At 34.7% G+C, this 27,224-nt stretch overlaps 1 protein-coding gene across 3 annotated transcripts in view; it reads left to right on the top strand.

Annotated features, from left to right (window-relative positions):
* The first annotated feature begins 7,081 nt into the window (after positions 1-7,081).
* Positions 7,082-27,224, top strand: part of LOC138324959 (interleukin-6 receptor subunit beta-like) — an 88,236-nt gene continuing 68,093 nt past the window's right edge. Inside the window, exons 1-3 of one of the 3 annotated variants that reach the window (XM_069270247.1) lie at positions 7,082-7,398; positions 12,600-12,740; positions 16,021-16,292. The gene's annotated coding sequence lies outside the window, so the exon portion shown is untranslated. Of the gene's footprint in view, positions 7,399-12,544; positions 12,741-16,020; positions 16,293-27,224 lie in introns of those variants that run through there. The other 2 variants (XM_069270252.1, XM_069270248.1) reach the window with 2 other exon arrangements.

Here is a 27,224-nt window from a genome sequence, read left to right on the forward strand (position 1 = left end):
TCACGTGATTGTGTGTTTACTTCCAAATATGGTGATAGTTTGCTTGCTATTTCTTCGGAAAAATTGATTTATTTGAAAATACATAGACTCCAAAATGTTATTATAATCTTGCATGCATATCATTTTGACTTGCACATATGTAATGTTTTAGTATAAATAATGAAATGAAATGAGTTATAAAACTGCCATATTCACGTTTTGTAAATAAATGATATAATGCGAATTGACCAATTCAATAGGTCTAACCGTCTAATCTAGGATCAGCGAAGATCGGCTACTCCCGGCCTATTCGTAGAATTTTTTAAATTTATATTTTTATATATTATTACCTGCTTTAGGTTTCATAACAGATACATATAACAGAGAGAAAATAAGATCTTCGTCAAAAGGCCAAATGATATATACTAAATACCAGGTCAGAGAAATCACTATATTTGGAAGTAAACACATACTCATGTGATCACTAGTTACCCATAATACAATTCCATATTTATTTCGGCCAATGGCATGAATGAGGTATAAGCACGTGACTTGTTTTACTATACGTTTGACTACAAAGAAGCGTGTTTTGTACCTTTATGGGAAAAATCTCCAACGGATCATGGTTTGATTTCCACCATTTGAAATTGTTAAAGATGCTCCACCGCCGAACGAGCATAAATGATATTCATCATTTGAACAATACCTGGTGTTTAATCGTGTATAGGTATATGTATGTCTAATAAACACAAAAATAATATAAAATATTTTGTTTTGCTTTTGGTGCATGCGCGATCAGTACTTCATTCCACATAGGATATAGTGCCAGGGATTTTTTTCGGGATGCAATTTATTATTTTTTATATTTTAAACTTGAATTAAAATTAGAAGCTAAAACTTTTCAATGGTGGTAATGGTGTAAAGTAAATAAATTTTGTAACTGAAGAAAAATACTAAATCGTTTGCTCCTGTTTTTGATAGTGAAAAAATACCATTTGTCAGCGGTGGAGCATCTTTAAGCAATACTATCATATCATTGTTATATTTCCAAATTCTTATCAAAGAAATGGTTCAGCTTCTGCGTAGCCCACTTAGCTTTTTGGGAATCCAATACATGTACTTGTACACATACAATGTACTAAGGAAAACGATGTGCATACACGGGCCTATGTGCTAAATTGGGACCTACAGTACATATATCTAAATATGTAGGACCTAACTCATTATATGCTTCGGTAGGTTTCGTACGAAAATGCCTAGATACTACTGGTTATTAGTACAAAAAATCCTAAGACAACTCCCATTTATTTTGTAGCATATGAAAAAATGTTCTTTTTAATACCAGGAATAATTAAAAAAAAGGATATTGAAAAATTGAAGTAAATGGAACATAATTATTTACAATAAATTAAATAATGCCATACCTATGATCTTAATACCACCTACCACACAAAATACATTGTTTACTATATAAAACACAATGAGAACCACATTATCATATGAATAAATTACTGAAATGATTTTTTGAGATTTGTTTAAATTTAAAAAAAAAATATTTTATATTTTTTTATAAATATTTTAAGAAACATTTTTGAAATAGTAGAATCCCTTGATGGACATTTTTAGTCTAGTTCAATTGTATTGAATTTTTATTTTTCAAAGGTTTGAAGATTACGTGATTGAACGTTTTATGAAATGTGCCGCAAAGCGGCAAAGTTTTCTAAAATGAAGTACGAAAAATGTGCAGGAGGACTCTTTTTCTTCCTACGCCCCTGCAGTTGCACATTAAATTTTCATGAACTTAGTACCCACCACTGACTGATGTAAATCATGCCAATAAAAGATGGATCCAAGGGCGTATCCTTGATTGATCTTTTCTCTATTTCTGTCATTCTTTACCCTTTTCTTTCCTCTTGGAAATATTTTATAACATGGGAAAACTAAAAAATGAAGTCTATATAGCAGTAATAAAAACCATAGCCACCTGTCAGCCATGTTATTTTCCTGATTGGTCACCTGAGTTCGGATACAGAATGAAACAAAGAAATACACTGTATGTATAAGCACCATATATTGGCCTATCAGGCCCATGATATCAGTCTGTAATGAGGTACGTATCAATTTAACCTTTTAATCTATGAAGAGTATTTGATTTCATTACATCTGTTACATTTTCTATGAAAATTGAGCAAATAATGCTCATAAATGATTTATATAAACTATGATAAATTCGACCCTCTCCCCCGGGGAAAATTCCGAGACCCCAGGGCCATGAAATTCACAATATTGGTAGGGGGCCTTGAGACCTTTCAATCTATGAAGAGTATTTCTGACAACCAAAATGATACATTTTCGTTCGGAACCTACCAAAGCATAACGAGTTAGGTCCTGAGGTCCCAATTTACCAGGCGTGAAGCTGCCATGTAAGCACATAAGCCCGTGCATGCACATCATTTTCCTCAGTATGTGTACACATGTATTAGATTCCCAGAAATCTAAGTGGGCTACGCGAAAACTTAACCATTTGTTTGGAAAGGATATGGAAAATAAACAATGATATGATAGTATTGCTTAGCAATTTCAAATGGTGGAGATGAAACCACGATCCGTGGGGGATTTTCCACATAATGGTACAAAATTTTTCCCCATAATGGTACAAAACACGCGTTCTCTGTAGTCAAACGTAGTGAAACAAGTCACGTGCTCATACCTCATTCATGCCATTGGCCGAAATAAATATGGAATTGTATTATGGGTAACTTGTGATCACATGAGTATGTGTTTACTTCCAAATATAGTGATTTCTCTGACCTGGTATTTAGTATATATAATTTGGCCTTTTGACGAAGATCTTATTTTCTTCTGTCTTATATATGTTCTGAAACCTAAAGCAGGTAACTATATATAAATATAAATTTAGAATTCTACGAATTTAGCCGGGAGAAGCCGATCTTCGCTGATCCTAGATTAGACGGTTAGACCTATTGAATTGGCCAATTCGCATTATATCATTTATTTACAAAACGTGAAAATGACAGTTTTATAACTCATTTCAGTTCATTATTTATAGTAAAACAGTACATATGTGCAAGTCAAAATGATATGCATGCAATATTAATAACGTTTTGGAGTCTAAATATTTTCAAATAAACCATTTTTTCCGAAGAAATGGCAAGCAAACTATCACCATATTTGGAAGTAAACACACAATCACGTGATCACTAGTTACCCATAATACAATTGTATATTCCGACCAATGGCATGAATGAGGTTATAAGCACGTGACTTGTTTTACTACGTTTGACTACAAAGGACGCGTGTTTTTACAACAAAAATAGATGCAGATGTATTCAGAGTTTGGAGTTTAAAACCGTGTCCTTGGAGGATTTTTAGCCCAAAGCTTGAATCAGGCCATTAAGACCGTAACAAAAATCGTTGTGCCTTTATATACATTACATGTAAGTGTATCGGGATGTAAATATTTTTATATAAATGTATTGAATATGGACAGGGCAAGCTACAAGTAAAGCTGGTTTCCCAATGTGTATTGTGTACCTGTGCTGTGACCTTATGGCTTTTAAATTACGTAACTGGATGTGCAGGATCACAATTTTTAATTTTGAAATAAAATAAATAAAAACCTGAATTAAAGAAATCAACGTCGATCTCTGTTGTATGGTCCCTTGCTGCATATACACAGTGCATCATGAAAGAGTGGCCTTTGATTTCCACTTTCAAGACCAGATGTCGACATCTTTTAGTTTAGACACAGCCGAGCATAAACACGATTAATCGCCGAGTTACCGACTTTCTACGTAATTATCTTGAAATCATTGTGTGGGCATGTACATGTGTAAGTCGACATATTCTTCTGTTTATGCCGACATCTTCCGATATGATGTCGATTTAATGCCTTAATTATGTCGACATCATTAAGTCGTAAGTCGGCAACTCGATGGCAGAAATATATATCACAGGGACCTGGCACGATTTTTTGAAACTAACAGTATAGGTATATATAGGATACTATAATGTATATATATTTATACTATTGGTTAAAAATTTTCGTGCCAGGTCCCTGTGCACCATATAGAATATCTTTCATCCCACATACATTTATATTTGACCAACCGATCACAGCTTTAAGCGAACAGGTGATTTATAATCAGGTTGAATCCCAACAACATGGCAGGCAAAACAACCGATAATAATTGCTTCCATTCCAGGATGGTAGCAATAATTGTACATGGATTATACATACATGTATGTTTCTCTTAATAACAATGATTTAAATATTTGGACAAAAAAAATTCAGAGTTCATCGCCAACAGAGCATGAACGCGTTAACGCTACTCGTCATTTTAGCAACAACTTATTATAATCGTGTTCAGTGGATTTTTATGTGTCTAATTAACACAAATATGCATATAAAATAATTTATTTTGCTTTTTGCATACACAATCAGTACTTACCCTTATAAAGGGCATAGTGCCATGGATTTTTTTCGGGATGCAATCAATTATTTTTATCTTGAATAAGAAAAGAAGCTCAAACTTTTCAATGGTGGTAATGGTGTAAAGTAAGTAACTTTTATAACTGGAGAAAAATACTAATTCATCTATCTTGTTTTGGAATGAGAAAAATATCAATATATCATTTTGACGTAGAGTCTAAATCTTTCTCTGTATTGTGTTGTACATTCGCGAGTTATGCCCCCTTGACCATTTTTGTCGAACACGCCTTCATATCAGAATTTTCCCGCCATCGTCCTCAAGGGTTTACACGTGGAAAATGACGTGAACGGAGATTGCTTACTGAACACTTTAAATTTCTTTAAATGCTAATTTGCATATAATTATGTTAAGATTTGTCCATATGAATTAATTGATATTTTAATCGCGCACTCATGATCAACAGCCGATCATGATCGCGGTTTGGCCACGTGCTCCAGCCTCCGGACCCGAGTACTACACGTACATGTATAATGCATTCCTCCAGTCTTTGGCACTTCCATCTTCAACATTTAACAGAAAAAATGTATGAAAGTATGGCAGCTGAACCAGGTAAATGGTAATTGAGTGACATTAATTAGTTTTGACCTGAAAGATGCGTCCTGCGGGTATTCATATTATTGACATGATGGTCGGTCCAGAAACACATACTATGTATGTTTCTGGTAAATATGTTTCTGGTCGGTCTGTTGGAGTTACAGGTACAGTACCAAAAGTATGTCACTATTATGACCTTCATTTAACATCTGACCTAGTTAAAATGAAAAAAAAAGTATTCGTCTAATATTGTTTACATAAATTCAAAAGCTCGGTATTTTTGGGATTCTCCAAGAATAGACTTCATAGTGACCTGAGAATGATCATGAGCTACTATTGACATTATTTCAAATATTTGTACCAACACTACATTGTATCTAAATGTGATTGAATTTCCTTGAGACGTTTAACTAAACTACATCAAAAGAACAATGAAAGATGGATTTATAATCTAGAGGGATTGTTTACCAATTTATGATCACAATTAAAAGAAGACATCTGGGTTACCCACCTAATCGCCTTTTAGCTTTGAGACAAGTACATTGTACTACATGAACAGTAGTCCTTTTTCTATGTCACTATATAGGTATAGTCATTTTTTTGCAGAACACAAAATTGAGAAAAATATGCAGAATAACTACTTCCATGTATTTAAAGGTCTGTTAGTAGGGGAACATGTCAAAGAAGTGTGATTATATATATATTCAGTGTTTCTAATTTGAATCATGAGGAAATTGCTGATCTTAATCTAAATAATTTGAATTCAGACCTGCACTGAAAGCATTTGTATTTTGGTCAATTGTTTTTCCCTACATTTCAATTATGCTGATATCTTTCTTCTTCTTAATGCATATAATCCCTAATGTAGTCTTGTTGACAATTATGGAATATTCAGTTCTTTAATAAACAGTCGAGCAAGTATGAAACAAGCTCAAACTTATAAATTATGTAAAAAGACAAACAATTTTGTTTGTCATAAATTCAGATTATACAACCTGTAAACCTTAATTTCCTATTTATCCTTTGGGAATTAAAAAGAATTAAGGTATTAGAATTTCATGATGTACAATGTAATGATTGAAAACAAATGCTTTGATTTCCTGCCCAAATATGTTCCAAGATTAGTTTTCCCATAGAAAACTCTTTGGGAATTACAGCGATTAGTAAGGCCTTGCTTGAGATGCCTTTTGTGTGAGAATAATGTGCATGCTGACTTAGTATGATACACTCATCCACTATTGTAAACGGTGACAGCAATTGTAAAAGGAATAGTGTGCGCCATTGATGAATACTGCATGTATAAATGTGTCACATCATCGATGTCAACTACAAGAAACAGAAGTGTGTCTCAAGAAATTCTTTTCCTCGTACTAAAATCCAAGTTCATGATCGATAATTTCTCTGTACAGCAATTAGTGTAGAGATAGTGCCCTGACAGATGTTCCCTAGTCTGGGTCGCCTGAATGTTTGACAGACTATTTCCGCCACAGGATTATGAAGCGGTACAAGGAAAAGTTGGCCCCGCTGTCTAATGCATAACCACACAGCTCAAAGCCTAATTACTAAACATTTACTCTGACTCTTTCTCATGACTCATCCTACTCCAAATATAGAGCAGAAAAAATGTTTTTCAATTGCAAATTTTTGTGTTCCAGGTTATAGTTTCAGTATCTGATTTAACATATTTTGCTAAGTGCATTAGAAATAATATCTTGTTTACTTCCCCATGTACACTGTGTTTACTTATAATCATATATACATTAACCCAAAATTAATTAAAGTGGGTTTAACAGAACTTTACCTTCTTGCACACATTTCGATAGGTCTTGTGTTTACAATAATATGACATCCGTTGGAAAGATGTTTTTTACACAATCTTTAAGAAGATTCTGATTTCAAAATTATAGCTTTTGCATTGATACAGAAAGTTACATAATTGTAAGTCAGTTAGTAGTATGTAATAAATTGTGCCATATTAAAATTTCAATGAAAACTTATATTTATTCACTGAAATTAACAGCATGCCACTTATGGGATCCACGGTTGCTTGTTTCTGACATTTACCCACAATTTTTGAGGGACATTGCACTTCCAGCCCTCTAGGGATTTCATTAACACTATAAATGTTCATGTAGGTACAATTTCATTGCTCTAAAATATTGTTATTACTGTATACATGTATGTGTTATAGATTTGGCTCAGATGGATTGAAGAATTTTAGAAACAATATCCCAGAATCTGATGGCTGACCTTAGTGATTGCCATGTCCACTGAAGTAATACTAAGTGTTACCCATGTTGCCCATGATGTCTTCATGGTGAGACAATGCATGCAAGCTTCCAAACTCATAAGAGGAACAAAATGTTTTAAGGTATGTACATTTACGGTATTTGCCGTAATTAGGGTCCCTCCCTCTATAAGCGCCCCTTCCACAATGTTATACAACATGTAATGCCTCTAAACATCGATCAGCATTGTATACCATATTACATGAACTTGCAAGTCTTTTACATGTGAATCATGTGATATAATAATGTGTCTCAAAGGATAAAATTTAAAGGCTTATGCATGTTAACTGGATCAATATATCGATATACCAATACATATCGGTTTTTGGCAGTGTATCGACTATCGATACACAAACATGCTGTATATCGCTGTATCGTTTTAAAAACTCGCCCTACTGTTTTTGTTATAGACATAGGAAATTCCAAACAAAATTTATTCTAAAACATCATTCAAGTAACAGCATTTCAATCAAAAGGAAGTGTTTAAAGCATCTGTGTCAACTAGATGGATTAGAAATGCCTTTTCATAACTAAGAATATGACTTGACAGAAATTAATTAACACAGATGATAAAACCAGTCAAAATAGATTTTTTTCCTGGTTATAGAATATTTTATCAAGATTGTCTTTTATTGTCACAATATTCGAAATACAATGGTCAACTGAATTTGAAAAAAGAGGTCCACTGTATCGTCAATATGTATCGTGTATTGTTTCAGTGTATTGTCAATACGTATCGTATCGTTTTAGACCTTCCAATACCCAGCCCTATTATGCATGTTAACTGTAACAGATAAATGTACCATGAGTACAGAAAGATTTACAATATGGCTGACTTTTTTCCATGACAACTTACATTTTGGTTCATTATAATAGCCCCCATTGTTACAATTTGTCAATTATTGAATTAAGCCTTCTGAATTTTGAGCAAACTTTAGGCTTACCTCTCTGAACCTTGGATAAGTGAACCCAGACAATTTTTTTGGGGGGCTTACTTGTCTGAACCTTGAATTGGGACTGGGAAAATTCAGACAAACCTTTGGGGTCAACCAGTCTGGACCTTGGGACAGAAAACCAAACAACCTTTGCCTTGGACTTGCAACTGTCTGGACCTTGGGACAGAAAACCCAAACAACCTTTGGACTCACCTGTCTGGACCTTGGGACAGAAAACCCAAACAACCTTTGGACTCACCTGTCTGGACCTTGGGACAGAAAACCCAAACAACCTTTTGGCTCACCTGTCTGGACCTTGTGCCAGGAAACTCAAACAACCTTTGGGCTCGCCTATCTGGACCTTGGGACAGAAAACCCAAACAACCTTTGGACTCACCTGTCTTGACCTTGGGACAGAAAACCCAAACAACCGTTGGACTCACCTGTCTGGACCTTGTGACAGGAAACCCAAGCAACCTTTGGACTCACTTGTTTGGACCTTTGGACGGAAAACGAAAAAAACAACTTTGGACTCACCTGTCTTGACCTTGGGACAGAAAACACAAGCAGCCTTTGGACTCACTCGTTTGGACCTTGGGACAGAAAACCCAAACAACCTTTGGACTTGCCTGTCTGGACCTTGGGACAGAAAACCCAAGCAACCTTTGGACTCACTTGTTTGGACCTTCGGACGGAAAACGCAAACAACCTTTGGACTTGCCTGTCTGGACCTTGGGACAGAAAACCCAAGCAACCTTTGGACTTACCTGTCTGAACCTTGGGACAGGAAACCAAAGCAACCTTTGGACTCACCTGTCTTGACCTTGGGACAGAAAACCCAAACAACCTTTGGACTTACCTGTCTGGACCTTGGGACAGAAAACCCAAACAACCTTTGGACTCACCTGTCTGGACCTTGGGACAGAAAACCCAAACAACCTTTGGACTCACCTGTCTTGACCTTGGGACATGCAACCCAAACAACCTTTGGGCTTACCTGTCTGAACCTTGGGACAGGAAACTAAAACAACCTTTGGGCTCGGCTGTCTGAACCTTGGGACAGAAAACCCAAATAACCTTTGGACTCACCTGTCTGGACCTTGGGACAGGAAACACAAACAACCTTTGGACTCACCTGTCTGGATCTCTGATAAGTCAATTCAGAGGAGATCTTATAAACTTAGAGTGACTCAATCCACATAGACTCTGAGAAAATTTGTTTGAGCCTTTGCAAGTGAGCTTAAAACTTTTGGATCATTATTTGGCATGTGATCACAGATATCTGATATTTTGTCTGCTCGTGTTGCCAGCAGGATTGAAAGGCTACCAAGGTTATTCAAATACATTTCCTCTAGTGGGTTTGCAAAACAAAATTAATCTGTATAAACTAAAAGCAAAGTAATCAATTTCATATTACCAAGATGTCTTGAGAAGTATTCATATGAGCTAGTACTTAAATCCATTGGGGACTTAATTTATTTTTTGTCAAGATATAAAATTTCTCATTAAAGATATTGTTTGTTGTGAACAATGGCAGAGCGGTACAAAATATCAATTCAGAGATGAATTCACATCATAAACATTAAGAACACTTTGATATTAGCAGTGATGCCAGACTTATGAGTGTTTAATATGACTGGCAGACATTTCATTGCCTCTTGTCAAGTTATGACAAGTTCATCTCCAGCATTAGTTCTCAGACAAGTACCAAAGAATTAATACTAAAAAAATATAAAAGGATTTCCTTGGTCATGTTGCTATGGAGACCAGGATTAATTCTGATGTTCAATGACATGAAATCACTAAGTGATAGCTAGCCATATATGTATGTAATGTATATTTCCTGGTGGGATATATTGGTATATCTTCTTGCACTGATAACATTAAAATGTAATTGTACATATATTGATGTCACTAATTTATCTGCTGTATCATGTGTTGTTCTTTACATTGAAATAATTCCATTAGATTACAATTGATTTTTGATGAAGTGAGCTTATGTCATGATGCGTCGTCCGTCTTCAGTCCGTCCCGTCTCCGTCAACATTTAATTTAAATCGCTACTAGTAATAGAGTTCTGCATGGATTGTGACCAAATTTGGCCACAAACATCCTTGGGGGAAGGGGAATAGTACTTGTATAAATTTTAGCTCTGACCCCACGGGGGCAGGAGGGGAGAGGCCCAATAGGGGAAATAGAGGTAAATCCTATAAATCGCTACTTGTCCTAGAGTTCTACATGAATTGTAACCAAATTTGGCCACAAATATCCTTGGGGGAAGGGGAACAGAACTTGTATAAATTTTGGCTCTGACCCCCCGTGGGCAGGAGGGGCGGGGCACAATAGGAAAATAAGAGGTTAATATTCAAATTCCTTCAGAAAAGAAACAATGAACCTGTATTCAGAACATGACTTGACATTACAAACCAGGTGAGCGATACAGGCCTCTTGTTTTGAAACACTATACAGTTAAACCAAATCTTGATTCCTCCTTTCCTGTCTTCTTTTCTAGTTCTTCTTCCTCTCTTCATTTTTCTGCCTTCATCCATCCTTTCTTTCTTTCCTTTTTGGTTCCACCCAGCCTCCCTACCTCCCTTCTTTCTTCCTTTGGTTTTCTCTCTTCTTCCCTTTCCTCCTCAGCTTTCCTTGCTCTCTTTCTTCCTCCACCTTTCCTTCTGTTTCTTTCTTCTTTCTTCCTTCCTAGTTCGATCCACTTTCACTGTAAATTTTCTTTCTTTCCTCCTTTATTCTTCCCTTCATTCAATTTCAGGTATAGACATTTTAAATTATAAAACACCAACAGCATTAACACTATATTCTTAAGATTCCCGGGGCTACTATCACTGCTTTTATATCAACTTCTGGACTTTGCCATAGCAAATTTAAAGGCAGTTCAAGAGAAAAAAACTGACCAATCAGGCAATCACAGGCCTAAGGAGACTTCCTTTGAAGATTACAGAGAGTGATGCCCATATTTAATTCTTTTGATGTACATCAAAGGACCAGACTACCTATCTCATTTGTGGGTGCACACAAAGCCTTCAGTAGTTGCTATGACATAGATCAGGGGTGGATACAGTGTTCTCCTTGGTGGTTTTTTTCCTACTGGTCCTAAGGACCAGCTGACCCTTAAAGTTACTGGTCCTGACTGAAAGTTACTGGTCCTTACAAAGTTACAATTCATCCTTGTAGTTTTATAATTACTGGCAAAGTAATAGTTTTACTAACAAAATATATCAGCATGCCGGATAAATATCGTAGGCTCTCAACAAAGTTGACTGAAAACCAGATTATTACAAAAAGTTTTGTACAATTTGAATTTCGATCTTTCTACAATTCTACCGCCATCTTTGTTTTGTATATCTTCTATATGGAAGTTGACAGATCGCCAACTGTCAATCAAACCGCACGTGACTTTGCATTTTGTATTGTGTTTGCTACGATGTTTGCTCCGACATTGAATAGAAACACGTGCGTTTGTGAATGCGAGGCGTGGCTATATTACACCTGGCAATCGGTCAGTTGCTGGTCAAAGGACCAGCTACATGGTAAAAATTGTCTACCCAACTATAAAGTTGTCGATCACGGGCAGACGGACAGACGTTAAATTCAAACGCTGGGATATAAGGTCAATGATAGTACTAACCCCCCCGGAATATCGAGGATGTATTTACATTTGCATGTTTGCATGAAGAACACCTTAATCACGCTATAGTGATCATGACGTCGACAGTTATAACAAATGTACATGTGATTACACATAGATTCACTTACATTAAGGAAGTAACACTGACCAAGACAACAGAGGTATATGCACTGTATACAGATGTATTCCAAGTACTTAATCAGTGTCATCATCTAATTAGCATATTCATCACCTAATTAATGTCCATAATGTTGTACATTAACATCTAAATATTACCATTGTTGTTAACATGCACACCTGCTATACACTTTTAACTTTTTGTTGTAAAATGTCTTACAATGAATAACAAGTTCCAAAAGCATGTACAATCAACATAATATTAATAATTATAACCTTCATGAAAACAACAGAATGAAACCTACAGTGGGTGATTGAACTTTTTCTTTTCAAACAATTTGTGCCATTGTTTTTGTAAAAAAATTGACATTATGTGCATGTATTGTTGTAAATTAGGCTAAATTTTAGCTAAATTATAGTTTAGTTTGTGATTTAAATGTAATTTGTTAATGTTTTGATAGATGATAAGGTAGATTTTAGAGAGTAGTTTTTTATCAATTTAATTCAAACATTTAAACCCAAATAGTTGTAATTGAATCAATGTTAAAACTCTAGTAAAGTTTGCTTTGGTTTGTTTTTGTTTTAGATACAACAGCCGGGGGACATTTTGATAGTGGAGAAAAGTCAAAGTACCTGGAGAAAAATCATCAATCTTAGGATATCACAACCTGGCAAATTTGTTATTGGGTTGCTGAATTTGCAAATTAGAGATGGAAGAATAAAAATGGTAAGATTGTTGGACTTCTTAACCACTTTCACATGGACGAAGGTTAAACAGTCATATGATTCACATACAACACCTGTGTCTACAACCTTTAGATGACCTTGGTACATACGAGGAAAAATTTTAATATTATCAATATGTAGAACAGTACATGTTTATTTTGATCAAATTTAAATCCATAGGTAACATATGTTGTGAGTGTAAATGTGTACAGACTACTATATAAACATAATATCAGCTAATATTAGTGATTGCTTAGATTGAGAACAGTATATGGTACATTTTCTAGGACAATTTTCATAGTGGAGTTGTTAGGGTGATCACATTCTCGATATTCCAGGGGTTACTATCACTGTCATTATATATAGTCAATTTTCATAGATGAGTTGGTAGGGTGATATCACATTTTCAATATTCCAGGGGTTACTATCACTGTCATTATAGTCAATTTTCATAGTGGAGTTGTAAGGGTGGTCGCATTCTCGATATTCAAGGGGTTAATATCACTGTCATTATATATCCACCCCTGTACTATGTCATAGCAATACTGAAGGATCAGTGTTTTAACAACAGATAATCAGGGAGTTTGGTTCTTTGATGTACATTAAAAGAATTGAATAAGGTACTCTGTAATGTGATTGATTGTTTGGTAGTTGGACGGTGCTCTTCCTGTTGTCTTCAATGTAAATTTCTGTAGGCCTGTGATTTGTCAGTTTAATCTCCTGAATTTCCTTCAGTTTTATTCTGAGATAGTCTAGCAGTGGCTATAACAACAGTGAAAGTAACCCCTGGAGTATGGAGGATAGGGTAATGGTGGTATATGTTAAGTAACTAAAAATGAGCAAGTTCTGGAGAAATAAATATCAAAGTAGGTAATTTAAAATATCCTCAAAAAGATGAACACCAAGAAGACAGATGATCCACATATCCCAAATATTATTGAATGATTTTCTTTCATCAAAATATCTTTATATTACCAGGTTTACTTGTATATAATACAGTAAAACATGTTCATAACGAGCACACTTGAACAAATTATGGTTATAACCTAGTAATGTTAATTCCCCTCAATGTTCTTATAAGATGTCTGTATTTTGTGTATACAACCTATGCTTATAAGAAGTGATTTTGTTGGTCCCCAGAGTTTCTTTTTAACCATGATTTACTGTATTGATCATTTTTTTTTATTGAATTTTTATCTTTACATGCATAGATTTTGTTCATAAAAAATATACATAAGTGATATAAAAAAAACTATGATGTTTGAACTGACATTAAGGAACTGTCGATGATGTCTGACCGACATATATAATTAGGACAGTCAAGGTCATACTTTAGTTGTACGTACTGCAGGTAAGTAAGGACATCGTACCTGAGATCCAGGCACTTAGTCCAATCAAACATGACCAGGTAGTCATGTACTTCTACAGGTGTAGAGTACTATTTGATACGGCTGAGTGATTCGCTACCGTAGTTAATTACAGGTACATTCAATCAACCGTGTCTAGACTCTCTCTCTACACGTGTTTCATGTGATAACCTGTGTATTAATTTATGATAATGATCAAGATAATGTATTCAGAAACTGACCACTGGACTCTGTCCACATGCCGGACATGACCGTCCATCTAATTTTCAAGAGTCAGTGAAATGTGACTCTCTTTGTTAACAGAAATAAAGTCGATCAATCTTAGATTTAACATTGGGATCACAAAAGCTTTAGGGTCAGTCTAAACCGCAGGTGGGTGGCTAACAGGTGAGATATTGCTATCTAATAGGGAAGTAGGTCCATGATCTCGGTCTCGGTCGCCAGTGTAAGATGAGGCAGGATCCGGATCCATATCTTACCCTTTAAAAGATCTAATTCACTTAACATCCAGAAGTGAACATCATCCTGAAGATTCAGTAAATGATTATTTAAGGTGTTACATGTTTCTTGAAGAGTCTATGTGATTTGGAGATTTACTATGAAAAGGTGTTGAAATTTGGAAGCTGTTGAAATTTGGAATCTATCATCATGAGTTGATTGGTTAAAATTTTCTGATAAAATGGATTCTTGAATTCTTATGTGTTGATTCTGGCATCATTGAAAGCCAGTGGATTACACTGCAGGGTTTGGGCTTTGAGCAAGATGAAACTTTTTATGTTTTCCTGGATGTATGAAAGTTTTAAGTTTTTCATGGATTATGTAACGGTTCCAGATCAGGTCAATCCTAGCTCATTTGGTAGAGCATTTTGGGTATAATGTTCAGAGGGTCCTTGGTTCAAATCCAGATCTGGCCATGCATTTTTCCACTCCAGCTACATTTGTTAATATGGAAAAAAATCAAATTTTGGAATATAGATATAGGTATATTGCTTTGTGTTATGAAGAATTCTCCCAGATTACAGATTCTATTTTGAATGCTGGGAAGACATTTAATATTCTTATAATTAAATATGATCTCAGACAGGGCAAAGATTTATGAACATAGGAGAATCAAATGCTGTAAACATGGATATTTTCTCATTATTTCCTCATAGTCAGCTTTCAAACTGTTTGCAGTGTACCAATTTTTGTGTTTTTAAAATGTTTGTACATGATAATATAATCATGCATTTTTTGCATCTGGATACACCATTCGCAGAGATTTAAAGAAAGTTAAAAAAAAAAAAAAGTAATAATTAAGTCAGGTTACCGTAAGAAAAATGTATGAAAACTTTCTTAATAGATAAGAAGACTGCTGTTTCCGATAGAAATCCTTACAATAACACTGATGATCCACAACAACAGTGACAGGGGATTCAGTCACAGAGACAGTATACCTCTCGCTTGGTCGAGTTACCAAAGGGGACGGCTTTATTCAAACTCGGTGACTCGGACTTGTCTGCAATAATCTGTATTGACAAAGTGGTATTGGGTATTCATGGCCTGGACCTGTTTGTAAGGCATGTAGCAGCTAGGCCTCGGTGTATCTCGTTGTAGTAACAATACTCCCCATCAGTTGTACAATCCAAGCGTAACTTTCGATATTCAACAAATTTTTTTATGTCCTGCTGACGACCAGGGAGTTTTCGATCGGTAATTTCTATAGTAGATTCATAGGACACCAGTACGTATTAAGGACCTAGAGTGATGTGCACACCTATGTGTTCGATACGTGTAAATAATTTGCATTGACTTTCATCATTTGATGGAATGTTACCGCTTGAGTAGTCAGGCCGAATGGTATGCGTATACATGCTGAAGCTGAATTTGATTGTGACTGCTAATCTGTTAATCTAGTTTTCGTTTGTGTTTCAGCTGTACGACAGCGGGTGAAGTGGTGAGACTATATACCCCAGTGTCACTTAAGTTTCTTTGTCGGGACCGAGGACAGTTAATGGCTATTTAAGGAGGAAATCTCGCACGAATTGGTGGTCTGACAACTGGTCGTATGAAAACCTAAACACTAAGTGTTGTCCACTTTGATGTACCGTGCGACTGGACAATAACAACAGTACTGTATGGATTAAGGTCGGAGCAGTTTTTGGTGGCAGCGGTTGAGACTTTTTCACCAGCGTCCACAGTTGGAGGTAGGTAGAAACCATTGATATTTTTCTGTTGTTTGTGATTTTATGTCGGTCATCCTTTATACAGTGTATCAATTTAAACTTCTTTTAATTCTTGAAACATTTTCTGAATGTACTACATAGTCATCTGCCGCGCCAGCATGATTTAGCTTTTGATATATGGGTGTATCACAAATCCATGCTGGAAAAAATCAACAAAGTGATTTGTGAAATGGAGATAAGACATTTAAAGTGTATCTACTCAGTAACAATTTACAATTTCTCAGTATTTTAATTTGATCCATGATGCTGTAGCTGAAATTGCATGACTACTGAAGATTCAGATCTCTTTGTGGATTTACATATCCATGAAAATCAGAAAACAATATAAGAAACTTGTAAAAGTTTGAAATTTCTATGTATTTGATCTACATATGTACAATGTATTCCTGAATGATGTATTTGCTGTCTGTCTAAGGAAGACAGGCACAAATTTAGCTGCGTTTAGTTTAAAGATGTTTACATTGCTGCCATTCATCATCTGATATTGACTAGAATGAAAATGGCATTTTTACCGTGTCGGTCGGAATGCTCCATCCATTTATAACCCAAGTAGGTTTATTGTAAGACTAGAAAACACATCAAACATTCTGATGTTTAAATTGGAACTGGACAGATCATAAAAAAGATATACATATTGTGTACTTAAATGTAGTCTTGGAAATGCCGCTGGCTGGCAAACACAAGGAGAGGAAGGTCAATATTGTTTTAAACCTGAATACTGTATATTACCTTCACTCTTTAAAACAACATCAGTGTGTCTGCTCTATGATATAATGTTGTAATATTTTGTAATATTTCTCTATATTCCTCAAAAGTTGATAAGTTTCCTCATGCAACTTTAAAGTTTAGCAGAGGCACTGCTTTATACAAATATCTTTAAAAATAAACTGTTATCCCATAAAGATTGTCCATTGAATAGCAATAACAATCTTATATAAATCCCTGCTTGTAATTTTCAACTCCTTGAGGAATTAAAGGCATATCCTTCAACCATTTGGTATTTGTGAGTTATCTCCCTTAATGATTTTACTGATAGTTCAGATAATGTATAAGTTAATTGTCTCCTTCAATGATTCAAACAATAGTTCACAAAGTACATGGACTACCAGACAAAATAAAAAAGATTTGATTTTTTTTTTATTATAAATCAGCAGAACTATTAAGCAGTTTGATTAAAATTCAAAATATGCATTTTTTTGTGGTTAATTCTATTTTCATATTGTCATTTAAAGTAATCGTTTTGAAATTAGGGAGATTTATCGTTTACTGTTTGATAAAAATTCTTTTGTACTCCGGTTTTATCAGATGAAATTTATGGAAATTGTAATTACAAGTACAATTTATTTTACCACATCTGTTTTCTAACTCAATCAATATTTTATCACAAGTGAAATCATTTTCCTCTCGGTCAAAAAATATTTAGTAGGTGCTTGGAGAAGATGAAAGGGATTTCCCATCAGCTATAGATTTATCCATACAGACAAAGTGAATTGTGTATTAAGGGGAGACAATCAGGTTGGTGTTTCATTAGATTTATAAATGTGTTTATTATCATTTGAGTTACAAATTTTGAAATCTTTAATAGCATGGATAGCTTTTACCAGTATTTTGATTCAATTAAGATATAACAATTTAACAGTTAAAATTTGGAAAATGAAATGGACAATGTAGTTTTGATTTTCTAAATAGACTTATAATGTTACCATAACTGAATCATTCTATTGTTGAAAATGAAATGACTCATTTAAACTGTGATGGTAGAATCTAAAATAAAAGGAATAGTTATTAATATTATTTAGCTCATTCTAAGTGCTTTAAATTTTCATTTTCAAAATTACAGTAAAAAAAGGAAGAAGATCAATTGAATTGTTTATTATTCTTCATATTGCGACTTATTTCATTTAGAAAACTGTTTTCCACATTTTGATTTTCACATAAACTTATATTATGAATATGATATGAACTTATATGGCTGCCGCCAAATATGGGTTTTATTTTAGAAATCCTGAGCTCAATTTGTTGTACAAAATGTTTGAATTTGCGAACAGCATTTTGTAACTAGAGGTCAAATAAATTGTGAAAATCAGCTTGTGGATTATGAAAAAGAATTTTTGATTGGCAATGGGTTAAAATAGTATCAGATTGGAAATCAAATGGTGCTGAATTTTTAGCCCTGAATGCTGGCAAAGGAAGCCAAAGTTTGGCCCCAAAGACAGCCCAGCCACTGAGTCCTGCATCCAGAGCCGTTTTCATGCAATTATGTTGTTTGACTGGTTGGACCTTGTTGTTAATTCATTTATGAATTAAAGACGGATCTGATTTTATATTGTTTTCAAATGAGCCTTGACAGGCCTAGGCCAAACTGCAGGTCCATCAGGATTTATACTTGAAATAATTACTTTAACAAACAGTCAAATTGGTTGTTCCAAATAAACAAAAACGGCCATGTTCTACAAAAGTACAAATGTACTTTGATACATGGAGGCAAGAGCAGTATGTGTCTTTCAGATATTTATAGTTTTCCGTGAGATAGAGTTCAGTTCTAGTGCATTAATTTGCCCAAGGCTTATAGTGCTGTAGTAACACCTTCTAGTCTTATGAGTAAAAGTTATACATCAGTTTCAGAAATTGATTTTGAAGACTACATAGATACAGAAACTATACCAGATACATACCCCCCTCTACTCCAGCCTGGGACAATAAAGTCATTGTATATTGTATAGGTTCTACACACTTGTACTTGGAAATTCATAGCCAATGAATATCAATATCTCGTGTCATTTTTCTCCTTTTCTTACCCAAAAATCCATATTTAGCACATAAATCATTGTTTATTGTATATCATATATGCTGTGTATAGGTACTAGCTACATACTTATAGGGCTCAACTGTACAGATAAAGTTGCACATCTGGCCATGCTCGAGACTGAAAAATTCTTTCCTTGTACATGGTGTCTTTTGAATGAAGATAGATGATGTTTTTGTCAATATGTGAATGATCCGGTATGTAATATATATAATCTGCAACAAAAATGTGAAATCCTATAGTTTCTTCTAGCAGGACGTTTTCTCACTTATTTGGGAATGAGTCCAATTCCTCATTATATTGGTGAATGCGAGAAAGAACATTTACAAAGTCAACTACAATTTTGGGAAATTCAGATAAATTCTTTAAAGATGATTAATTTCGATGGAGACTGCAGGGCCCAATTTTGGCCCCAGAAGAGCCCATACCTTAGCATCATAGCATCTAGAAAGCAGATCATGTTGAGTGCACTTACAGGGAAAATAATCCATGGGTCTGGAAACGAAATGTTTTAATTTAGTGAACAAATATTAAGTCCAGTGTAATATGATAAAGAAATATCTGTAATTTCTAGTCATGAAAGCCGTTATCTGAAAGCAATGAAAAAAGTGGTAGCCATTTTAAATCAACACAGTTTTGATCTTCAAATTTGATATTAACCTTAAGATGATTTTTTGTTGTTTAGCTCAGAAGGTGGAAGTGCATTTACAAAGAGTTATTAAAAGTCAAAGCAAATATGGCTTATTGATTGTTTTTGTTTGTATTTTGTACTGAGAGTTTGGATATGAATATTTTAATATTTTCTCTATATACTGTAGTTCTTTGGGGTTGTTCAATTACGCAACATAAAAATTATAGTTTTCTATAGCTAAGCTATAAAACACATCATTTTTAAACCATTGACTATGTAGGTTCTGTTACATGATTGTGATGTATGTGATCGCGGAATTCCTATGATATAAGAATGTCTGAAAAATAGGATTATAAAACCTCGGAGAGTCGTCGCGCTCTCCCGTTTCTGTGTATCCAATGACACCCGCCGTCTGTGATATGGACAGAGGATAACTATCGAACTGATTGATTAGAAAAAGAACACTAACGCATGTGTTTTCTTATCATTGTAATGGGCGACCAAACATTTGTCCAATCCTAGGTCTGATAACTTCGATACCAGACGATAAAGGGCCAGAACGGTAACTAGGGGCGCAGATGTAACCGGTCGGTAAATCACGGTCAGAGATTGGGTTTCAGATAAATGTCCTCGATGTGTTATATATCAGGCGAACGGTTTTAGATAAATGTCTTGTTTGGTACTGTAACAGAGGACGTGGAGAAACATTGGTCATGTCCAGCAGCTGATAGTTAGGATTAGATTCAGAGATATGGTTGTTTATGATAAAGAGGTTCTCAATAAATAAATCGTTAGATGTTTATAGTTACAGATAAATATTAGTGATAACAAATAGTGAATGATAAATAAGATTTTTAAAAAATGAAAATGCCAAATAAAGGGTCACTGAGCTCCAAAATGACCTCTGGACATGAATAGGTTCAGGGGTCACCTGATGCTTGGTAACATACTCACCAAGATGGTCTGGTTCGATTCCCCAATCAAACGTTAAAAGGTACAGCCCTCAGATCACATAGCTACCTGACCACATGAGTATCTGCATGTACTCTTGTTTCATATAACCATTGTGGTTTTCTTCAAGGCTAAAATTATTGATTTATTTAAGCTATAATGTACGTAATTTGTTATGCAATTATATAATAGATATTTTTTTGTTGTCATTGATGTGAAGATTTACTTTTAAAGAAAGAAATCTGGTTTAGACAAGTTTTCAGCTATTAAATGTGTTTTGTCCTTTCTTAGACTGTTCAGAACCGAGTTGGCTTTTTTTATTGTTGGAAGATCTCCACGTTCTTTGTATTGTTATCCCGTCCCAGCGTGTCGTCCGTCTGCTCGGCCTGAATCACCCTCTCTCTCCCATTTATTATGTGTCAGCAGTAGTGATTATGTCATCAGGCCCAACAAAGCATTAGCATCGAATAAAACCAGGATGTCTAACTACGACGGTCTGACAATACCCAGGATGTCACGATCCCCACAGCTCGCTAAAGCATCAGCCTTATCTTTTCAGGAAATGCTTTCTATTTAAAATTCGTAATTTATTCCGCAAAAATTAAAAAAATATTAAAAATCTATAGAAATATAAAAAAAAATAGAACTACGTTTGCGTGTTCATGTGATGATAGCTGTCAAGTCCGACCAACAATAACTGCATGCATGACGTTTTTAGTTTTTGTTTTTATCAGTAGAAGAATTATACATGGTTGATCGAATCTTTTGCATATGGTAAATATTCCCTGTTTATTAAAGATATTCAAATGTGAAGGGGAAATTGAACCAAAGGTGGAAGGAATTTGCTTCCAGGAAACTTGATATAGATTCAAGGAAGTAATAAATCTATCACCAAATCTTCAAAAAAGAATTATATGCTAAATAGTTAAGTTTTCAGAGTCTATTGCTAAAACCCTAAATTTGACTTATTAACATTTATTGACATCTTATTGACATTTAAATGCTTTTAGCTGATCAAGAATCTTGTTTCCATGATATCCTAAAACTTTATGAATGAAAATCCCCATTCCCAACACCAAAACCTGATCAACTGAATGAGAATATTTATTTTGACCAAATAATCTGAAATAAAATTGTCAGTTGTTAAACTGACCAAAATTGGTAACCCTAACAGCAGGGTATTATCTCTAGTTGTGTGTTTTATACTAAAAGTTTATCATTTGATATGCAGTTCCACCATCACTATTATTCATTATCATTATTGCTTGCGACAACTGTTACATATTGTTTCTGCCACTCTATCCCAGCGAACCTGAGACGTCCACAGGAGCATGTGTTGACAGTACAGGTGTTTGCTTGACTATGACTTTATGGCCGGCGTGTCAGGAAACGGTTTACACTCATCAACAGTCGAGGATTCAGGTGCAGATCATATTACATTTTGCAGAAGACATAATTCACAGTCACTTCAACTTTTAATTCTGTTAATGGATGCCATTAGGTAGAGTTTCTGGTGTTTAAAATGGCTGAATTTCATTTGTGAAATGACTTTTCATCCATTTTTGGGCTGACTCGGGATCTGCATCGTAGTTTAATTGACAGAGCATGAGTTGTGATGGCTTTAAAGTCCAATTGATGCTGTTTATGTTCACTTTAGTGCTGCAATATAACGTCAGTAGAGTTCAATTTAATTTTGTATTTTTGTACTTTTATACTCGGTATTGGACCATCTAGCAGTTATAAGTCTCACTCATATAATCCTGTTGTTTCAGAGAGAAAATGTACATAGGCCTTTCCTGCTGTTAGATTCTTTTTCAATTATATTAAAATAAAATTTTGTTGAAATTGAAAGGTTCTTGGGTTGTCCCTTTAATTGTGATCTTTTGTGTGGTTTAAGTTGGTGCCATATAAGTACTTTAATGATCAGGTCATTGAAATGAAAAGTACTGAAAATTATATCTCAATAAAAGGACATACCAAGTTTAGAATATGAGTACCTTAATCCGAGGCTCATTTAATACAGCCCCACAGTTTAGGCTTGTTCTGAAATAGCAGAAAATTGTCCAATTCATACTTGATCTCAGCCTTATAAAGGTTCACAGGCCTATATTTTAGTAGAACATTGGACCTATCACCACTGTGCCACAACAGCCTTGAGATGGAGGGACTTGTTAGAATGTCAGATATCAGTTGATTGATTGATGATTGGTGGGTCTTAACATCCTTGTGGTCCTTTTTCTGGTTACAATCGAGCCTAGGACAATCGGATAACACTTTAAAGGCCCACTACCTTTCGAAAGGGCTTTTAATTTTCAAAATGGGAATGTGAAACGAGATCGATAATTTTGTAGAGTTGCAAAAGTTATTAACTTACTGTTAATACCTCACTTATCATCGCCTTTTGAACAATTTAATTATAATAGATAAAATGTTAATTTTCATTACGCAGGTCGTCTTATGTTTCAATCCGTCGTCCTAAATACTGTGTGGTAGTTGACTATGACTGCACCAGACGGCAAAACAGTGAAATGACTTCACCGTTTTCATATATTACGCAGGAAATCTTGCATATGTTCGGTGTTGTAACCTCATATTAGGCCATCGGTATATATATTCTAATATTATTTCAAAATGTTTTTAAGAAACCTTTATATTTTGCTCCGGAAAAGTAGTGGGCCTTTAACCAACCTTCCACTGTATATTGGTCTTGAGCCGATGGGTAAGTGTAGTCAAACCTGTCCAAGAGTAAAGGAAAAGTGGTCTCTATAGCCAAGTGGTCTTTATACACAGGTCAAATTGTATTACAGTTATTTGGGACCCTATAAGGTAGTGATAATAAGCAGGTGGTCTATATACAGAGGTGGTTGCTAAGGAAGGTTTCACTGTAGTTCTCAAAATGTCAAAGACACCTTTAAACCACTAGTCAATACTATGATGACATTTTGTGGAAGGCTAATGGTGAACTGTTGGAATCCTTCACCACCCAGTCAAAATGACTCATAGAAGGCTGGTGTTAGAATGTCACCTTGAACAACTCCCTCACCTTGGCCCAGAAATAGCACCATGATATAGAATATCAGACACCATTAATGTGGCCCAAAGATGGCTAGAGGTAGGAATGTCAGACACTTTAATGTACAAGTTTCAGTGGATCAGAAATGGCACCATAGTTGTGGAATATCAAACACCATCACCATTCATGTTTACTCTGATCCGGAAGATGACTATTGGTAGAGAAGGGCAGACACTTTGAAACAGCCAATGAATGGCCAGTAACCGTGTAAACCGTTGGAGCACCAAGTCATTGCAGCGTGAGGGCTATAGTGGGAGACTGTCAAACTCTAGAACTGTTCGACTGCTGGGATTGATTCATACATTTCAGTGTCAATTAAAACACACCTTTATATAATATAAATTGTTTGTAAATTTCAATGTCAGTTGAAACAGGAAGAATTGAATTATAACGATGAAATTGTCTTGGGAATTGAAAGTTGGTTTCTCAATCTTTATTAATTTGTGACCGTGTAGTTTGTTACTTTTTTGCCAGCCATGGAAAGAAGTCCAGCAATAGAATTGCATCTGTCCCAAATGTATTAGATTTATGCATACACAATGTATTTACAATTGGTTGGAGTGGGGAAAGAAACATTCAACCTTTTCTTCCCTATCAAACTCTATTGTATCTTCCAGAAGAAAAGATGGATGAGTCCATTGCATACTTAGGGGATAGACAATTTGCATATGTAAATCTGAAATGTAGATTCTTCTTTTACATGTAGCCATACCAAGTTGAAGGAACATGCTATGGCTTTATTGAATTTTCAATGAGAGTTTGAAATTCTGAAATTGACTTTGGCACCTACTTGTTGTCTCACAAGTTTTGACTTTGTTTTATTCGATTGTTACAGAAAAACTGCATATCTATCTGCCAATCCTCTCTTCTCTGGTACCTCCATACCCTGATGTCTAAATTTGCTCTAAAACCTAGAGGCTTACTATGTAATTGATCAAGAAAAAAACCATCTTCTTTCATTTGTCTTTTGCTAACAGTAAATGCAACTCCTTTTTGGTTATGGAATCAGCCAAAGTCATTCATAAACAAGTTATTCTGAATTTTCACTGTTTTGTACAGTATACCAATACATTTATTTTAGTGTAGTCAATGTAACATTCCATCTCGATTGACAACGCCAGAACTTTAATTAACATCTTGGCAAGTTGAAAGCAGGACCATGCAGAGCACTCCTCACTGACATACATGGCATTGTTCATTGTGTTTTTATCTCAAAGCTTTAGTCTGCTATAACATTACATCAGTTCCAGTTAAGATCATTTAAAAAATTCAATAAAAAGTAATTACTTTTTCAGGTCATGTACATGGAATCAGGGCGATACTGTTTTAATGTAACGTTTTTTTCTCCCTTTTGATGACATTATACCGTCAATATCAGGCATTTCCAACAGATACCAATGTCCTATGTTTGATCTTCCTGTAATTCAAGGTCGACATCAAAAACTTCTGAAAATGGAGTCTAGCTATAGTCAGCTAATGAATGAGTTTATAGCAGGTGTAACAACATTACTTTGGTATGGCTTTTATACAGGAATCGATAGATAGAATGGAGAATGTATTCTACACAGCAGAATATCACTCCCGTTAATGAATGTTCTATAACGCCTTTCACTGATAACTTCCTGTCATTCTTCAGTACAGTTTAATAGTTCATTATGATTGTCACACCGAAAGTTTAATATAGAAAGCATTAAAAGATGGAAATAAATATAGCTAGCACAGTCAGAATGTTGAAATATGAAGAAGAAAAAAATAGAGCGCAAGGACGAATACATAAAATAAAAAGTAGAGCGCAGCGCTGAACTTCGATTAATGTTGTGTACTGTCATTGTAAAGGAAAAATCTCATGTTGAGATAATCAAGATACATTATAGCGGATTAGTCCAGCCGAAAGAAAAATGCCATATTTCTGATAAAAGGGACACTTTTGTGGATGGTAAAATTTGGTTTGCTAATTAATGTCTGAGAGTTTGATGGGTATTTCATGCTATGGAACGAAGGCTAGGTATTAGTCGCTTCCTTTTACTGTGTGGTATAGAAATGGGGATCGGTAATCTTGTATCATTAGGCAACTTTGTCTGATATATATATTACATAAGGTCGATTATCTTTCTGTATTGATTTTTGCAAAGCCTTATGAATTATTTACAATTCTATAGTGAGGGTTCTGAATAACAGAGATAATAGCTGTTCTTTTTTGTCCCTATCTCTGACACACGAAATCAAAACAAACTCAACAAAAAATAAGATGAAAGATGGATAACATGCCAATGTTATCTCAAAGTGATACATTATCATTCGGAAATTTAACTTTTTTTGGAAGAAATTATCGATAACAATTTGAAAAATTACTGGCTTTTAATGTCACTGTTTTTTTCGTTGGTGATTATCAACTTGATACTATTGTTGTAGTATCAATATTGATAGAATTGGTTTGAATTTTGATGGACAAAAATGTCACATATACTTCAGTGAATTAGCCCTATAAAAGGGCAAAAGTTCTACGATCCCAAGGAGACACATCAAAGATATACTGCAGCCTCCCAAATCAAACATAAAATGCAGTGCATATACAAGGGAGACAATCCTTAAATGACCTCTACGCTAGTAATTGGATGTTAAGCTTAATAAACCAACAAATGAATCAATATTTGTAAAGGAATTTAAGAAAATAAAGACATCAAACCTATAACAGAAGCATAACAAAACTTGTAATGTAAAAAAAACCACTAATGCGATAACTTCATGACCTTGTTACATAAATTAATTAGACATTGAACTTTTGTGAATGGAGACTATGTATAATAAATAGGCTTAATTTTAAGCTTTTGATTTTTTATGCTGACTTCACTGTTTGTTTTGATTTTTGTAAGTGGATATATATATTTTGTTAAGGATTAATGGGCTATTTTTATATCATTCTTTCTAACTAATAAGATCAAATCAAGGACACACACATGAGCTGATTATATCATTAACTTTTGATTAACTTGATATTATAAACTACAAGGAGGCTTTTAATTTAATTAATTTACCAGGTTATGTTAGAAGATTAGTGTAAGCTGATTTTCTTCTGGTAATTGTTGATCCTTAAGTGTTTTGAATTGCTGGACATGTTAGATCCTTACAATACCTACTATGCTGGATTAAAGAGTCATACTGGTATATATGTTTTGTATGATAGTCGATTCTACTTATATGCATATATATATTTTTCACTAGAAAATTATGCAAATAGCTGTAAGAAAAAGTGAAAGAAAGAAAATTGTAGAAAGGAAGAAGAAAGAAAGAAAGAAAGAAAGAAAGAAAGGTGCACTATATCTCCACTTTAATTGTGGTTCTTGCGAGGGTAATAGACTTTAAACAATGTTATCTGTAAATCAGCGACAGTGTGCAGTACATAAAATATTACATTTATGGCTTACTGATACA

The sequence above is a fragment of the Argopecten irradians genome, chromosome 6 (genome assembly GCF_041381155.1).
Source record: "Argopecten irradians isolate NY chromosome 6, Ai_NY, whole genome shotgun sequence".
Taxonomy (NCBI): Eukaryota; Metazoa; Mollusca; class Bivalvia; order Pectinida; family Pectinidae; genus Argopecten; species Argopecten irradians.